Source organism: Enhydra lutris, unplaced genomic scaffold (assembly GCF_002288905.1).
Source record: "Enhydra lutris kenyoni isolate GAN:26980312 unplaced genomic scaffold, ASM228890v2 scaffoldscaffold69, whole genome shotgun sequence".
NCBI lineage: Eukaryota > Metazoa > Chordata > Mammalia > Carnivora > Mustelidae > Enhydra > Enhydra lutris.
Genome location: NW_019154153.1, coordinates 2,135,580 through 2,151,059, shown reverse-complemented (window position 1 = coordinate 2,151,059; position 15,480 = coordinate 2,135,580). Strand labels below are relative to the sequence as shown.

The following is a 15,480-nucleotide window of genomic DNA, read 5'->3' as shown; positions in this document are numbered from 1 at the left end:
GGAGATCAGAAGACTCTTTCTCACATGTTTTAGCACACAATGGACTGTTCCAGAGGAATTTTCTTAGAGTATCGCACCTTGTCAAAGCAAATCATTAAGAGAGAAAGATGATTTGAGAAAAGATTTGAGATCTTGGAATAATGTCTTCTTTAATTATCTTTCTTGTATAGCTCTGTCACCTTTAGCAGTCCTTTTATTAAGCCTGAGGCTCTCGTTCTTCTTATCTTTTCCCTATGTGAGTTGGTACACTGGGTCAAGTTTGCTATCCAGAAGTGTTTTATTTCTGACGTGCTGTGGAAGTGTATGAATGTCTTCTTTGATTTCAATCTCAAAAGCCTTATGTCTTTATGTCTGGAAAAACTGAAGTCATTATTGCTGTATCTTTACAAATTATGCAAGCTTAAAAAAAGGTAATTCATATTTTCAACATAAATTACTCCTTGAAGGGAATTTTGTCCTTTAAATTTAATTTCTATAATTTAATTTGTATTAATTTTATCTCTTGCAAGCTTAACTGGGTGGGCGAAAATACTAGTATTAAGACCATCTTATTCATGCATTTTGTGATTTTAGTAACTTTAATCACTTCTAGAATTTACATTTCCAGGATTGAAGAGTTACCTATTTTGGGGGGAGGAGAGGGGTGTTTCCCTATACATCAGACTCTAGGCCTTTTGATATGAGATCTGTGCAGCTTTTTCTAGAATTCTTTGTTTTTTCTTGTTGTTGTGGATCAAGGGAAGGACAAACAAGTTATGGGCTTAAGCATTCTTGAAAGCTTAGGGATGTTCTCTAATCATTAACAAGAGTTTTTTTTTTTTTTTTTTTAAGATTTTATTTATTTACTTGACAGACAAAGATCACAAGTAGGCAGAGAGGCAGGTAGAGAGAGAGGAGGAAGCAGGCTCCCCACTGAGCAGAGAGCCCGATGCGGGGCTCGAGCCCAGGATCCTGGGATCATGACCTAGGCCGAAGGCAGAGGCTTTAACCCACTGAGCCACCCAGGCGCCCCTCATTAACAAGAGTTTTTACAGCTAAGACAATAACCTCTTCAGAGTGTGATAAATTCATCCTAGAGCTGAACGTGAGGAAAACATTTTTATATGCCAATCAATTTCTATCCAGGTTTCACCCGGCTATCCGAAAACACAGCGCTTTCTTAAGAAGACTTTCTCAAGCTCAGGCTAAAGGTAAAGAAAAAATTACCATTTTGGAAAAGCGAAAACCCTCTTTGTAATTTTTTCGGTTAGTGAAAAACCGAACTTTCGGATGGGGGCTGGAGGGCTCATACTTTCTTTTCTCATAGAAAAAGTATGTAACCAAACCATTCTTTGATTTCTAAGAAGTTAGAACTCAGTTGAAGCCTCACATGCAGAAAATCACTCTGGGAAATGGACACAGTATTTAATGCTGAATTAGTTTCTGATCTGCTATTACACTAAGAACATTTTACAAATCATTCTGAATTATATGTATTCTAAGAGTGAGTGGGTTCACATTTGTTTTTGAGGAGTAGAGCATAAATCATAATTCCTTAACAAGGTAATAAAAGGCAGAAGCTATTGTTTCGCACAAGACTTGGCTAATGCTTTCGGATTTATTTCGGAAGCTTTCAGAGACGACGCCTAGCAATACATTGGCGGTTGGCAGAAACACGATCCAAACAGGATCCAGCCTAAATCCCTAAATTTTGGCTTCCGCCCAAGGTGTGTAGCCCGTATCCATAGAGACCGGAAAAAGCGTCCTCGAGCTGGGGCGGGCCCCTGCCTTGTCTAATCTAAACTGCTTCCGCTTTCGGTGGGAGGAAACAAAAACCCAACAAAACGGAGAGTATTTTTGTGCGCGCCCAAGGAGCGCTCTTTCTCTCGGTCCCTTGATGCTCAGCACTGTTTTCGTTGAGTTCCTGGTCGAACCACAACTCCCAGGATGCATCCACGTTCTAGAGCGGTCAGAAGAGCTGTTTCCGGTTTGGGCCAGTGCGCCTGAGCACGAACTGTGCTCTTATTGGTTCCAACCGCCTCGTGCGATGTGCGTCACGGCAACGTGCAGTCGTGGGGGCGGGAAGACGCGGCGGCGGCTGTCGCGGCGGCGCAAGCAGGATCTCAGGCGCGGTATCGCGGCGGCGGCAGCGGCGCGGGTCCACCGGGTCCCCTCCCTCCTCCGCTCCCCCTTCCTCCCCCTCCCCTCAGCTGTGGTTCCCGAGAAGTCCGAGACCTGCGACGAGGCGGCGACAAGCTCTGGGTGAGGGTCTCTGGAGTGTTAGCGCCGTTTCCCGGGCGAAGGGAGAGAGCCCGGGGTCGAGGAGGAGGTGAGGGGTCTGAGGCGGAGAGTGTCCCCGGCGAGGGCCAGGGAGCGCGCGCTCGTCCCAGCTTTCAACTTGGCCTCCTTACCTGACCCGCCGCGGGGCACAGTTTGCCGTGCAGTGGCCCCAGGGGCCGACCGTGAGGGGCCTGGATCCGCCCTCCTTTCAACCGCTGTCTGTAGCGCTTGGCGCCCCCTTCCCGTCTCGCCCCTCCCAGCACGGGGTCCGGAGTCCTCTCTCACCTCTTCTTCCTTCGCGTGCAGTTGCCTTTTCTTACTGCCCCCGAGAGTCTGTACCCTCCCTTTCTTCATTTCCGTCCCTTTTATTAGTTCTAGGAATTTCTTTGGTGGCAGGCTTCGAATGGGTTCTGCTTGGTACTACTTTTATAGTCACTGGGGTACGAAGATTTTCCTTACCTTTTCTTTGGTGGCGCTCCAGGCAACCTACTTGGGATAGTACCTTGGGCCCTTGTTTCCCAAGCCCTGTTTGGCTTTTTGTCTTTCACTGTTTGCTTCTTTTAAAACTGATGGTAACAGGGTTTAAATCGATGCTAGGGGTCTGTGAGAGAGTTCGGATTGGAAACTAATAGGTAACTTCTTTTCTCCTTCTGGATTTTGACAGTAAGTATAAATACGTTTGTCTCTGGAATTTGACAACTTCACCAGACAGCCCAACTGTTACTTTTGGTAGAAAGATTCAAATGTCCGACCGGAATTTTGCTGGGTATGGTGACTTCAGTGCAGGTTCTTGGCATTTTTTTTTTCTTTTTTTAGTAGGATGGCCTTTTAATATTTTATTTTTAGATTCTGTATTTCTCAGCCTTCTGTTAATCCCATTAGATCTCTTCCAAAAACAGTCTCCCCACCCCCAAGAAACTGTTTAAAACGAACTTGAAGAAATCTTTTGTAATACTTAAAATCATTTGATTACAAAACTTGTCGGTGAGGTGTTAAAAACAATTCCCTTCAATCCAAAGCTTTACTTTTGGAGGGGAGATCTTCAGCTGTCATTTCTGAAGTTTGAAGCATTCTCTTGACAAAGGCCACCCATTGTCTACTGTTATCATGCTCTCACTCTCATTCTGTTAGAATTTGATAGATTTTTCACTCCTAGTTTTTCATTTCATAGAAATGAAGATTTTCATTTGCTGACTGACAGTTTGTAACTAAAATAATTTCATCAGTAGTTGGGACTTCACGCAGAAGGTGGCAACTGCTTGGTGGTTAATTATTAGGAACTTCGAAAAAATTTCAGATTGATTTAAATATGAGACATTTCTTTTATCTTCTATTTGTAACTGTATATGCACCAGTATATGTTCATATCTATATTTAATATAGGTAAGTATATATCTATGTACTTATATGTTTGCTGCTTAATAGCGGATTTTCTCTTACCTGAACACTACAGATGAGAAGAGGATTTCCAGAACCTAAAAGAGAGTTTGTGTTTTTTTATCCCTAGATTAGTAAGAATAAATAAATGGATGAATCTTTTTCCACCAGTAGTATCAATTTAGCTGATGCACTTTCTTCAGTATAAACCACATCTTGTGTTCCAAAATGAAAATAATTCTATTCTTTATTTGGGGGCTGGCAAACATTATAGCTTGTGGGGCAAGTTTTGCCAGCTGTCTGGTTTTGTAAGTTAAGTTTTTAATTGGGATATAGCTGTCTGTATTCATTTTGATGTTGTTTGTGGTTGCTTTTGTAGTGCAAGGGTAGAATTGAGTAGTAGGACAGAGACTCATATGGCCTACAAGCCTAAAATATTTATTCTCTGGCCCCTGTTAGAAAAAGCTTGCTGACATCTACTTTATTTTATTAACAGTCATGCATATGTAATGTAGAAAATTAAAATGAGTCAAAAAAGTATAAAGAAGAAAGTAAAAATTGTCCAGAATCACACCATTCAGAGGGGTTTGTTTTTGTAGTTATTACAGAAATCGTTAGCGATTATAACTGGGCTCATACTGTTAAGTGGTGATTTGTAATTTTTTTTTAAAAGATTTTATTTTTTTAAGGTAATTTCTACACCCATTGTGGGTCTCAAACTCATGACTCTGAGATCATGAGTTGCAGGGACTGAGCCAGCTGGGCACCCCTGTTAGTAATTTTCTTTAAAAAAAAAAAAACCCTCAGATTGTTGTTATTTAGCTTTTGGATACATTTGTATTTCTGCATAGAAGAGCTTACTAGAAAGAAGATTGATGAGCCGAGTTTTTGTGATTTGTCTTACCAGTTAAGACTTTAAAAAAAAAAAAAAACAAGGAATAATAGACACTTTGTGGTGGTGGTGGTGAACTCCATTTATTGAGCACTTACTGTGTGCTAGGTAGTTTTTCAGTACTTTACATGTATTAAGTTATTACTTGCAGCAGCTTGTGGATACACATACTGGTATCCATATTTAAAGATAAGGAAACTGAGGCACAGAGAAATTAACTCCGCAAGTTCATCAGCTAGTTAACTTAACTTAAGCATCTAATTCCCCATATTCTTGTACTCTCAATTTTATCTAATCTTAACCCTGGGATTTCTTCATCTGAGGGATTTAGTGCTGGGAAGAACTGAGTCAAAGTTCCAGCAGACATTGTCACTTTTTTTTTTTTTAAAGATTTTATTTATTTATTTGACAGACAGAGATCACAAGCAGGCAGAGAGGCAGGCAGAGAGAGAGAAGAAGAAGCAGGCTCCCCGCTGAGCAGAGAGCCCGATGTGGGGCTCGATCCCAGGACCCTGGGACCATGACCCGAGCTGAAGGCAGAGCCTTTAACCCACTGAGCCACCGAGGCGCCCCACATTGTCACTTTCTTAATGTTGTGTATTTTATGCTGGGCCAGGCCTTGAGGAAGTTAAGTCATTCAGCTGTTCTCTCTTTCATTGATTCCTACTGTCATGGTTTCCCCAGAGTTCTTGTCCATGACGAAATGCGTGTCCACAATCATAAGTGACTAAATGATCTCTGGGACTATACAGGTGATGAGATGTTTGTGTGTTGGTGCACCAAACAGAAGGATTTTACTAATTCTAATTCTCTTTGGTGCTGCTGTAGAAACCTTTGCACAAAGGAATAGAAGTTAGAAAAAGCTCATGAATTCCCACCAATCTAGAGATAAGTTTCTAGAGCATCATATTCACTTTAGACATCTCTTTAGAGCTCTTCAGCTGCAGTAGTATTCCTGCAGAATCTTGGAGAATCATGAATCAGATGGGTAACTGAGAAGTAAAACACCTCTTATTTTTTCCTTCCCTTTTGTTTCTAAGCACTTTCATGACCTTTCAACCTTTACTAGTGTTTGGAGCTTCTTTTCTCTGTGGCATACTACACTAACATTCTTAGTTGCTCTCCTGTTTCTCTTGTGTATCTTTTCCTAGGAAGAAGGTCAGGGCAGCAGCTAATCATTTCGTGACCTCAGAGAAGTATGAATTGGGACAACATTGACAGTCTTGGCATCATTTCAGATCTTTCTTCTGAAGAGTTCAGTCATCAGTTTAAAAGATATCTTGGCTGTGGTTGCATTGCTGTCTCTTAACATGCACATGAAATTCTGTAATACTTTATCATTTTATTCTTGTATTTTGCACTTTTATTCTAATAGGTCACAAAATGAGTGTATTAAGTCTTTAAAGTTTGTATGGCAATGTAGAACTTCAAAGAAGAGCAGTAACAAACTTGATGGATTGATGAGATTCTCCTCCCAGAGATCAAAGCTTTGCAAAATGTTATTGGAAGATCTACATTCAAGACTGTAATTGTAGGAAAGCAGATCTTTCAGCTCTTGAGGAAAGTTGTTTAGATGTTTTTGGTAGTAGTGACCAATCAGTGCCATAAACATCTCCAGCTTTGCCAGCTCTTGGCTAGCTTTATTTAGTTGCTATTTGAGAATCTCCGCTTGGATTTGTAGTGGATATTCTAATGCTGTAGAAACTCTCAGCATAGGCAGAGGGTCCCTTTATTAATTCTGTAACTGCTGCAGGTTGCTGGGCAGCTAGTGTTTGTTTCTGCTGGACATAATGGGTGCAGACTGGCTGGCGATAAGCAGCTCTCAGAAAACCTACACCTGAAACCAGCCAACCCTTCTCAGCTGTGGCTCGGAATAATGCTTCTGGGTGTGACTAGAAGTAGCCTTGGAGCTCGGCAGGTGGCGCCATCTTGGCTCATAGTAGCGTGCTTTAAAAATTAATATTCATAGTAGCTTCCCACATCAGTACATTTGCATCTACTCTGTTCTTTTAAGTAGTTCTTTAGTATTTTATTACATGGGTGAGTCATAATTTAATAGTGTTCCTATTACTAGATATTTAGATTCTTTAAATTTATTGTATTATGTACATACACATATGTACAATTGCTGATGCTAATGACTATAGGATAACTTTCTAAGAGTCTAGTTACTGGGTTGAAGGAAGTACATGGTTTTTATTTTAGTTTCTTACATTTTTATTTAAATTTTAGTTAACATACAATGCAACATGAGTTTCATTTTGATATGTGTTACCAGAATGCCATCCAGAAAGGTCACAGCAGTGTAAACACTCACCACAAATGTGGATGAGGTCTAGTTTCTCCATGCCATTGCCAACTTTTTAAAAAAGTCTTTATCTTGTCAAATGTTTCTTACAGTGTATTATGTCTCTCTCACTTGGGTATGTGTTTTGTTGTGATGTCATTCTTTGAAGTTGATTTAGAATTATTTTAAATAGAGCCTACATTCTGAGGTTGTTCTTCCTAGTACTCTTAAGATTTGCTCACCTATTTAGACTCCCTGTCCAGCCCTTGAAAGCAGTATGATTTTGCCACTCCTGTTAAAGGAGTCTGAGAGGTGGGCCAGTAGACTATATATTTCTTGAGGGTAAGGAGAATGTAGTTTTCTTATATCGAACGGCAATCCTGGCTTATAGCAAGTGGGAAGTAATGGTCTTTTTAAAACCTAAATTGGATTGTGCTCTTGTGTTGAGTGAAGTGCTTTAATTTTGTTAAAAATAACCTTTTCAAAGTCTTAGTGAAATATAAACTTGAAAAATTGCAGCATAAAATTGTCATCTTGGAATATGTTCTCTATTTCATCCTTTAATTCTAAAATGAGATAAATAAGGCTGATGACTATCCTAGGACCTGTTTGCTAGGAATAATTAAACCTATTTAATATGTAACATTTGGTATTCAGTTTTGGAAGTTAAGGAATGGATTAAATAGGGGATTTGTTTCATGTAACCCATGATTTTGGTTTTTCTGTATTGCAGTATACCATGTGTTAGAGGGGATGTATGCTGTCTAAATGATTTTATAGCCTGGCTTAATTAGTCATTATAAGTGTACAGAGAGAAGGAAAAGTGAAGCTAAATTCTAGAAACCGCCAGAACATCTTCAGGCATGGGGAAAATACCTGTTGGAAAGGACACTTGTAGTTTTTTAATGGAGGAGTACAGAAAAATAGAATTTTTTAATAGCTGATTTATAGTATTACATATTTTTTAAACAAATTTTATCTTTTTAAAAAAAATATTTGAGAGACAGAGCACAAGCATTGGGGGGGTAGAGGGAGAGGGGAAACAGACTCCTCACTGAGCCGGAACCCCTGATGTGGGGCTCAATCCCAGGACCCTGAGATTATGACCTGAGCTGAAGGCAGACGCTGACTGAACCACCCAGGCACCCCAGTATTACATATTCTTAATAGATTTATATATTTTCTGCGGTATCCATGTACTAGAAAACAAAGCATATAAAGCATATGTTCTTAAAGAGACAAACTTACCTTATTAAATTTTGGCCGTCTAGGCCTTTTGTATGCATTTCTTTTGTTAGTCTATTAGCTAATTATTTTTCACTGGCAGCCTGTTCACTTAAATCCTGTATGCCCTGGAATCTTAGTTTAGTGAGCATATTATACATAATTGTATCTATTACACTCCTTCCTTTGGTCATGGAAGAAAGTGGTGTGGTGAAAACTCTTCAGCATGGTGGAACAGGCAGGTTACTTTTTATTTGCTTGGAATTTATATCCTGTGTCATCCAGAAGTGTAATAAAATATAAGGAGGAAAGGAGGAAAAGAAAGAAGCATAATTCAATGACTAAGAATAAAATTTGGATTTGAGTTTTCTTGGCAGCAAAGGTAAAGATGGAAATATGGTAAAATACATAGCATTAAACTGGGAGGAGGAACAAGACCCAATTTTGCAGGGGTAAATCTTGACAGATTTTAAGGAACTATTTAAGTTGGGAAGTACATAAAAGCTGTTCTTTTTGTTTGTTTGCTAGTTTGTTTTTTTTTTGCTAGAGGCCCTAGGGTGAAGACTAAGCATTAACATTTCAGGCCAGTGAAAGAAATTTTGCATGGGGTTTGATTTGAATTTAGGTTGCATATGTGCATTTTATTTGGGTAATAGATTTTTTCCTTAAAATATCTCAAACATTCAGGAGACTACAGAGACCAATATAATTAACATTCATATATCCACCACACGGCTGTATCAAATCTTAACATTTTCTCATTTTTCCATTTCAGAAAAAAATTGCACATACACTTAAGCACCTTCTTGGATTATATTTCACTTGTTTCCAGAACCAATGATTATTGTGAATTTGGTGTTGATCATTCCTAATGCTTGATTTAGGTAATAGAAATACATTCAGAAGCATATCATAATATTGTTTTGTATGTTTTCAAACTTGGTGTAAACAATATTCTGCCTATTCTATAACTTGTTTTTCTTGAAACATGTATTTTTGATTCATGTGAAATTCCTGATATATTACCATTTTTGACCTACAAAAATGACAGTTTCATATGGCTCAACCTAATTATAGTCATCACTTTTATCTAGGGTATAGTTACATTATTCTGTTAAATGAATACAGCCATTTTTAGTTTATTACCATGTTGATAGGTATTTAGGTTGTTCCCCTATTTTTTTCTTTCTTTTTTATTTTTTTAAGATTTTATTTATTTATTTGACAGAGAGAGATCACAAGTAGGCAGAGAGGCAGGCAGAGAGGAGGAAGCAGGCTCCTTGCCAAGCAGAGAGCCCGAAGCAGGACTCGATCGCCTGACCCTGAGATCATGACCTGAACTGAAGGCAGAGGCTTAACCCACTGAGCCACCCAGGCACTCTGTTTTTTTTTTCTCTTTTAAAAACAATGCTACATTGAGTATTTCTGATGAGGAATCCTTGTGCACATATTTAAGATCTTTGGCAAGTTTTTTAAACCGCATGTTGGAAGCCATTAATGAATGGGTTGTGAAATCAGTTTAGGGATTAAAATAGGATAGAAAGTGTCAGTTTGTATTGTAGGCAGTATGGATAAAATGCTTTGTGAAATTTTTGTTTCTTTTTGTGTATATGTATGCATGTTTTTTACTAAGTTTTGTTTTTTGTAAGTTTCTTTATTTTTATGTAATCTCTGCACCAAATGTGGGGCTTGAACTCACAACCCCAAGAATCTAGGGTCACATGCTATTCTGACTGAGTCCGCCAGGCCCCCTGTGATTACTAAATTTGAAATGAAATTCTGTAGTGAAAATTACCCAGAAGTGAAGTTAATGGGTTGGAGGTTATAAATATTGCAGGAACTTTTAACTCTATCAGATAGTGCCAAATTACTCTCCAAAGTTGTGTCACTTTGTTTTAGTGTGAGAATATGAGAATTTGGTGTTTCCAAATCCTGTGATCCATGGCATTGTCAGATTTTTTACATGTTTACAAATCAGATGAGATTTTTATAGACAAGATATCACATCATCTTAATTTTTAATTAAGATTTTTCATGAGTAATTATGAAATTGAGCATTTTTTCAAATGTTGAGTGACTGTTCAGGTTTCCATTTCTTGAATTGAGTGTCTGCTACAGGGCCCCCCTCACACCCCGCCGCAATGCCTGTTGCACTATTGCTTTGTCTTTTTTTTTTTTTTTTAAAAGAGAGAGAGGTAGAGAGTGTTCATGAGAGAGTGCGCATGTTTGTGCTGCCAGCAGGGCAAGGGCGAAGTTGTGGGAGTCTGTGGGCGGGGGAGAGCCGGCATAGAGAGAGAGAGAGAATCCCAAGCAGGCTCCACACCCAGTGCAGATAGAGTCCCACATTGGCTGGATCTCACAACCCTGAGATCGTGACCAGAGCCCAGATCAAGAGTCAGATGCCTAACCACCTGAGCCACCTAGGCACCCTTGTTTTGTCTTTTTAATTTGATTTTAGGAAATTATGTATTTTGGTTATGTCTGTTAAGTGAATTGCAAATATTTTCTTCTAGTGTATGTGGTTTATCAGTTAACTTTTTACATGGTTTTGTTGAATAGAGTGATTATTAAATGTATCACTATTTTCCTTATTCATTTGTGTCTTTTGTGTCTTAAGAAATCTACCTCAAGGTCATTAAGAGTCTCCCAATTTTTTTCTTTTTTTAAAGATTTTATTTGTTTATTTGACAGAGACAGCGAGAGAGGGGATCCAGGCAGGCAGGGGGAGTGGGAGAGGGTAAAGCAGGCTTCCTGCTGAGCAGGAAGCCCAATGCAGGCTCCATCCCAGGATGCTGGGATCATGACCAGAGCCGAAGGCAGACACTTAACGACTGAGCCACTCAGGCGCCCCCCAAATTTTTTTCTAAAAGTTTTTGAAGGGGCCCTTGGGTGGCTCATTTGGTTAAGCATCTGACTCTTGGTTTTGGCTTAGGTTGTGATCTTGAGGTTGTGGGATAGAGCCCTGTGTTGGGCCCTTTGCTCAGTGTGGGGTCTGCCTCAGATACTCTTTCATAAGTAAGTAAAATCTTTAAGAAAAAAATTAATTTTTTTTTTTTTTTTACCATTTAGGTCTTGATTCTGCCTGGAGAAAAGTTTTTTTGTGTGTGTGTATGGTGTGAGGCAGGAGGCAGGAATCTAATTTAGTTTTTTATACGTATAGCCAATTGACTACAGCGCTGTTTAACAGTGTGTTTTAAAATTTGAATTGTTAATCTTTTAAGCAGTTTTTGGTTCAACACAGTAACAGCCTTTTTGTCTTTCCTCAGGCTGCTTCACATGTTCAAGTTTGTGACTTCTATGCAAGAGTAATGTGATTGGGTGATTACTTGATTCAGAGATAGAACTTACAGGAGTAGATGGAAACAGAGCACATTTTTGTAGATTTCACCCAAATGTCATTTCTCTCAACCACTTTTCTAATAGAAGCTGGGTTGCAGATAGTTTGAGGCTACACTTTGGTGAGGAAACAGATTGCTGGTTTTTGCATTGCTGGTAAACATCCACATACTTTGGAAGCTAGATAAGCAGGTGTTGTTGTTTTTTTTTTTTTAAGATTTATTTATTTATTTGAGAGGGAAAGCAGAGAGAGTGACAGCATGAGTAGGGAGAAGAAGGAGAAGCAGGCTCCTTCCTGAGCAGGGAGCCTGATGGATCCTAGGATCCTGGAATCATGACCTGAGCCGAAGGCAGACACTTAATGAACTGAGCCACCCAGGTGCCCCTCGATTGACCTCTTGATGCTTGAAACTTCAGAATACAGCTGACCCTGGAACTGTGCAGGTATTGTTATGGTTGGATTTTTTTATGGTACAGTACTTTAAGTGTATTTTCTGTTGTGATATTCTTAAAAAGCTTTTCTCTAGCTTAACTTTATATAACAAGACAGTGTATATAGTGTGCCTGGGTGGCTCAGTCAGTTAAGCATCTGCTTCTGCTCAGGTCATGATCTCTTAGGGTCCTGGGATCGAGCCCCGGATCGGGCTCCCTGCTCAGCAGGATGATCTGCTTCTCCTCTCTCTGCCTCTGCTTTTGTCCCCTTTCCTCCCCATACATACGTACATCTTTTATAAAAATACAATAAATAAATCTTTTATAAAAATACAGTGTATATAGTACATACAAGTCCAGAGTCTTCCCTCCAACTCTTTTTTTTTTTTTTCAATCCTTAGAACTTGACTTTATATTTCAGGGATTTGACAAAATAAATTCAGATGATTTTTACTGAGGAGTAAAAATATTTTTTTGGTCATGTTTATGGTATTTGTCAGCTTTTTACAAAGTCAGATTTTTTGAGTATAGTTTATATTCAGTAAAATTCACCCTTTTTAAGATGTGCAGTTCTGTGAATTTTTACAAACATTATTGAAGGATTTTTCAGTGGCCAAAGTGGACTTGATAACTAGTGGAAAGGCCTAATGTAGCAGCTCAGTACATAACAGTTGGCATCTGTTTATCACTTTGGAAATCTTCATAAGAAGATTTGTATTAGGCATAACAAGAGACCAGTTGTGTGGTCAGCTCCACTGGCTTTTCCCACACCTCTGCTTCAGGGGATGATATTTGTCTTTTTTTTCCTCAAGAAAATTGGCGGGTGGGATGTGGCAGAACAGGTTCCATGTGATTTTACTTAAAAGTTGGCCTACATGCTAGGGTTAAAAAAAAAAAAAAAAAGTAGTGTAAATGATACAAAGTGTCGCCTGTGTTTGTATATCCCCAGTAAGTTTTAAAAAACAAACTGATTCGACATGTGCTTATAGCAGTTACTATGTTATGAACGTGAAGGCTTGAGAATGCTTGTCTTAAAAATTGAGGTATTGCCTCTTCTCAGTTATCAACTGTACAGTTTTCTTAAGGGCTGTATCAGTAACATATGTTGGGAACTTTTCCCATTTTATCGCTTCCTTTTTCAGTTACCAGTTTTGTTTTATTGACATTTTTCTACTCAGAAATGTTCTGAGTGCTTAGGGAAGAATTCCAGTTTTGATCAGTTGCTTTATTGCTTCTAGTATGTAGCAAGGCTCTATGTTCTTCCCTAGTTTTTGACTGTTTCATGATATTTTCAACATTGTTGTAAAGTATGATGTATTATTGGTATTGAAACTCCTGGTTTTGATATTTAAGTAGTATTGTGCATTTATTTGAGTACAGCTTATCGTTCATGGAAACAGGGTTGTAGATAAGAGCATTGGCTTGGGTGTTAGTTGATTAGGTAGATTAGTTTGCCACTTACAAATATAGTTAACTTAGGCAAGTTATTTATAACTTCCCTGAGTGTTTTGTCATTTCCAAAATTTAGGAAATAATTTTACCTGTCTCCCAGGATTATTGTAAAGATTAAAGAGATAATTCATGTAGTAAGTACTCTAGTACATGTTAGCTGTTCTCCTCCATATTTAACAAAGGTTTTTGAGCTCCCACTTTGGATCCAAACCATGCTTGGTGTTGTGATTCAAAAATGGATTCTAAAGGCTTCCTGACCCTAAGAAGTTTCATTGTTCAGGAGGGGAAGGACAGGCATGTAAACAGATAAATGCAATAAATTGTGACAGGTACTCTAATAAAAACATTAATAAGTGAGAAGAATAAAGGAGTTAGTGTCAGGAGCCTGGGGAGGTCAGGGAAATTAATTTCTGCTTCTGAACTTATGAAGTGTGAGCAGTAATTCCCCATTCATTTATACTTTGTGCCAGTTGCTATCTTAGGTGCTGGGAATATAGGAGTAAAGAAGGCAATGTCTCTTTCAGAAGCTTTCATTCCAGTGGGAAAAAGTCACTAGTAAACAAACAAACAAAAAATCATGGACAACTGCTGTAAAAGATTAAAAGGTCATGTGATAAGGAATGAGTTGAGTTAGGAGGTGCTTTAGATTTTGTGGACAGAAAAGGATTCTTTGAGTAGGTGACCATGAAGTTGAGATCCTCCTGTGAAGAGGGAGCTTGTAGTGGGTGATTATCAGAGGGATGTGCATTCTGGGCTGGGAAATCAGGTGACATAAAGCCGTTTGAGCTTTTGGAGTGTTTGGAGGAGCAGGCAGTGTGGCTAGAATGTAGCGTGCAAGGGGGAGAGTGGTATCAGATGAGGTCAGAGGTGGGGGTAAGTCATTTAAGGTTTTTTTTTTTTTTTTAAAGATTTTATTTATTTATTTGACAGAGAGAGATCACAAGTAGGCAGAGAGAGAGAGAGAGAGAGAAGCAGGCTCTCTGCCGAGTAGAGAGCCCGATGCGGGACTCGATCCCAGGACCCTGAGATCACGACCTGAGCCGAAGGCAGCGGCTTAACCCACTGAGCCACCCAGGCGCCCCTCATTTAAGGTTTTGTAAGCCAGAGTAAGGGTTTCCTAGTTATAAAAGAAAGTTATTGGGGGGCGCCTGGGTGTCTCATTGGGTTAAAGCCTCTGCTTTCAGCTCAGGTCGTGATCTTAGGGTCCTGGGATTGAGCCTTGCATCAGGCTTTCTGCTCAGCTCGGAGCCTGCCGCCCCCCCGCTCCCCGCCACCTGCCTCTCTGCCTGTTTGTGATCTCTGTCAAATAAATAAAATCTTTAAAAAAAAAGAAAGTTATTGGAAGGCTCAAAGCAAGGGAATACCTTTCCATAAAGATCACTGTGATTGGTGTGTGAGGAGTGGATTCTGGATTCCGAGGATAAGGAGTGGGGGTAGTTGGGTAACGAAGATGGAACCAAGGAGACCTTTATAGGCTATTGTATTTAGGACAGGTGAGAAAGATTTTATTTTCTAGCTTGAACCAGAAAGTAGTAGAGGAGAGAAATAGGTGGATTTGGGACCTGTTTTTTTCTTTTTTTTTAAGATTTTATTTATTTATTTGACAGAGACACAGCGAGAGAGGGAACACAAGCATAGGGAGTGGGAGAGGGAGGAGCAGGGTTCCCGCTGAGCGGAGCATGATGTGGGGCTCCATCCTAGGACCCTGGGATCATGACCTGAGACGAAGGCAGACACTTAACGACTGAGCTGCATAGGCGCCCCTGGGCCCTATTTTGAAGACTGAATTGGTAGGACTTGTTGATTGAATTACGACCAGTCAGAGAAATCTTAGGACTTAAGCAAGTAGAAGGCTGATAGTTCAGTTTACTGAAATGGATAAATCTAGAGAGGTTTTGTGGGAAATCATGAGTTCTGTTTTGTTAAGTTTGAGGTGCCAGTTAGACACCTGTGTAGAAATTTTATACTTGTTGATAGACTATAGTAATTATAGGTTATGGAGTTAAGTGAGAGATAAATATTTGGCAATCACTGACTTAGATCTGCTACATTTGGTGAGAAAGATTTCAAGGATGACCTTGGTAAGTGTGGCCTCAGTGAGAATAGAAGATAGGTTGTAGAGAGCTATCAGGTGAGGGATGGAATGAGAATGTGAGGTTGGCGAATGGAGATGGCAACCATAGATTCCTCGTTGAGAAATTTTTTGGTGGAAGGGAAGCAG

General features: G+C 39.4%; 1 protein-coding gene and 1 pseudogene across 2 annotated transcripts in view; one reads left to right on the top strand and one right to left on the bottom strand.

Moving 5' to 3' along the window:
* Nucleotides 1–1,173: 1,173 nt before the first annotated feature.
* LOC111159739 (adiponectin receptor 2) overlaps nucleotides 1,174–15,480 on the top strand; it is a 104,324-nt gene continuing 90,017 nt past the window's right edge. The window contains exon 1 of one of the 2 annotated variants that reach the window (XM_022522318.1): nucleotides 1,174–1,190. The gene's annotated coding sequence lies outside the window, so the exon portion shown is untranslated. Of the gene's footprint in view, nucleotides 1,191–2,146; nucleotides 2,242–15,480 lie in introns of those variants that run through there. The other variant, XM_022522316.1, reaches the window with a different exon arrangement.
* LOC111159693 lies at nucleotides 5,166–6,317 on the bottom strand (annotated as a pseudogene).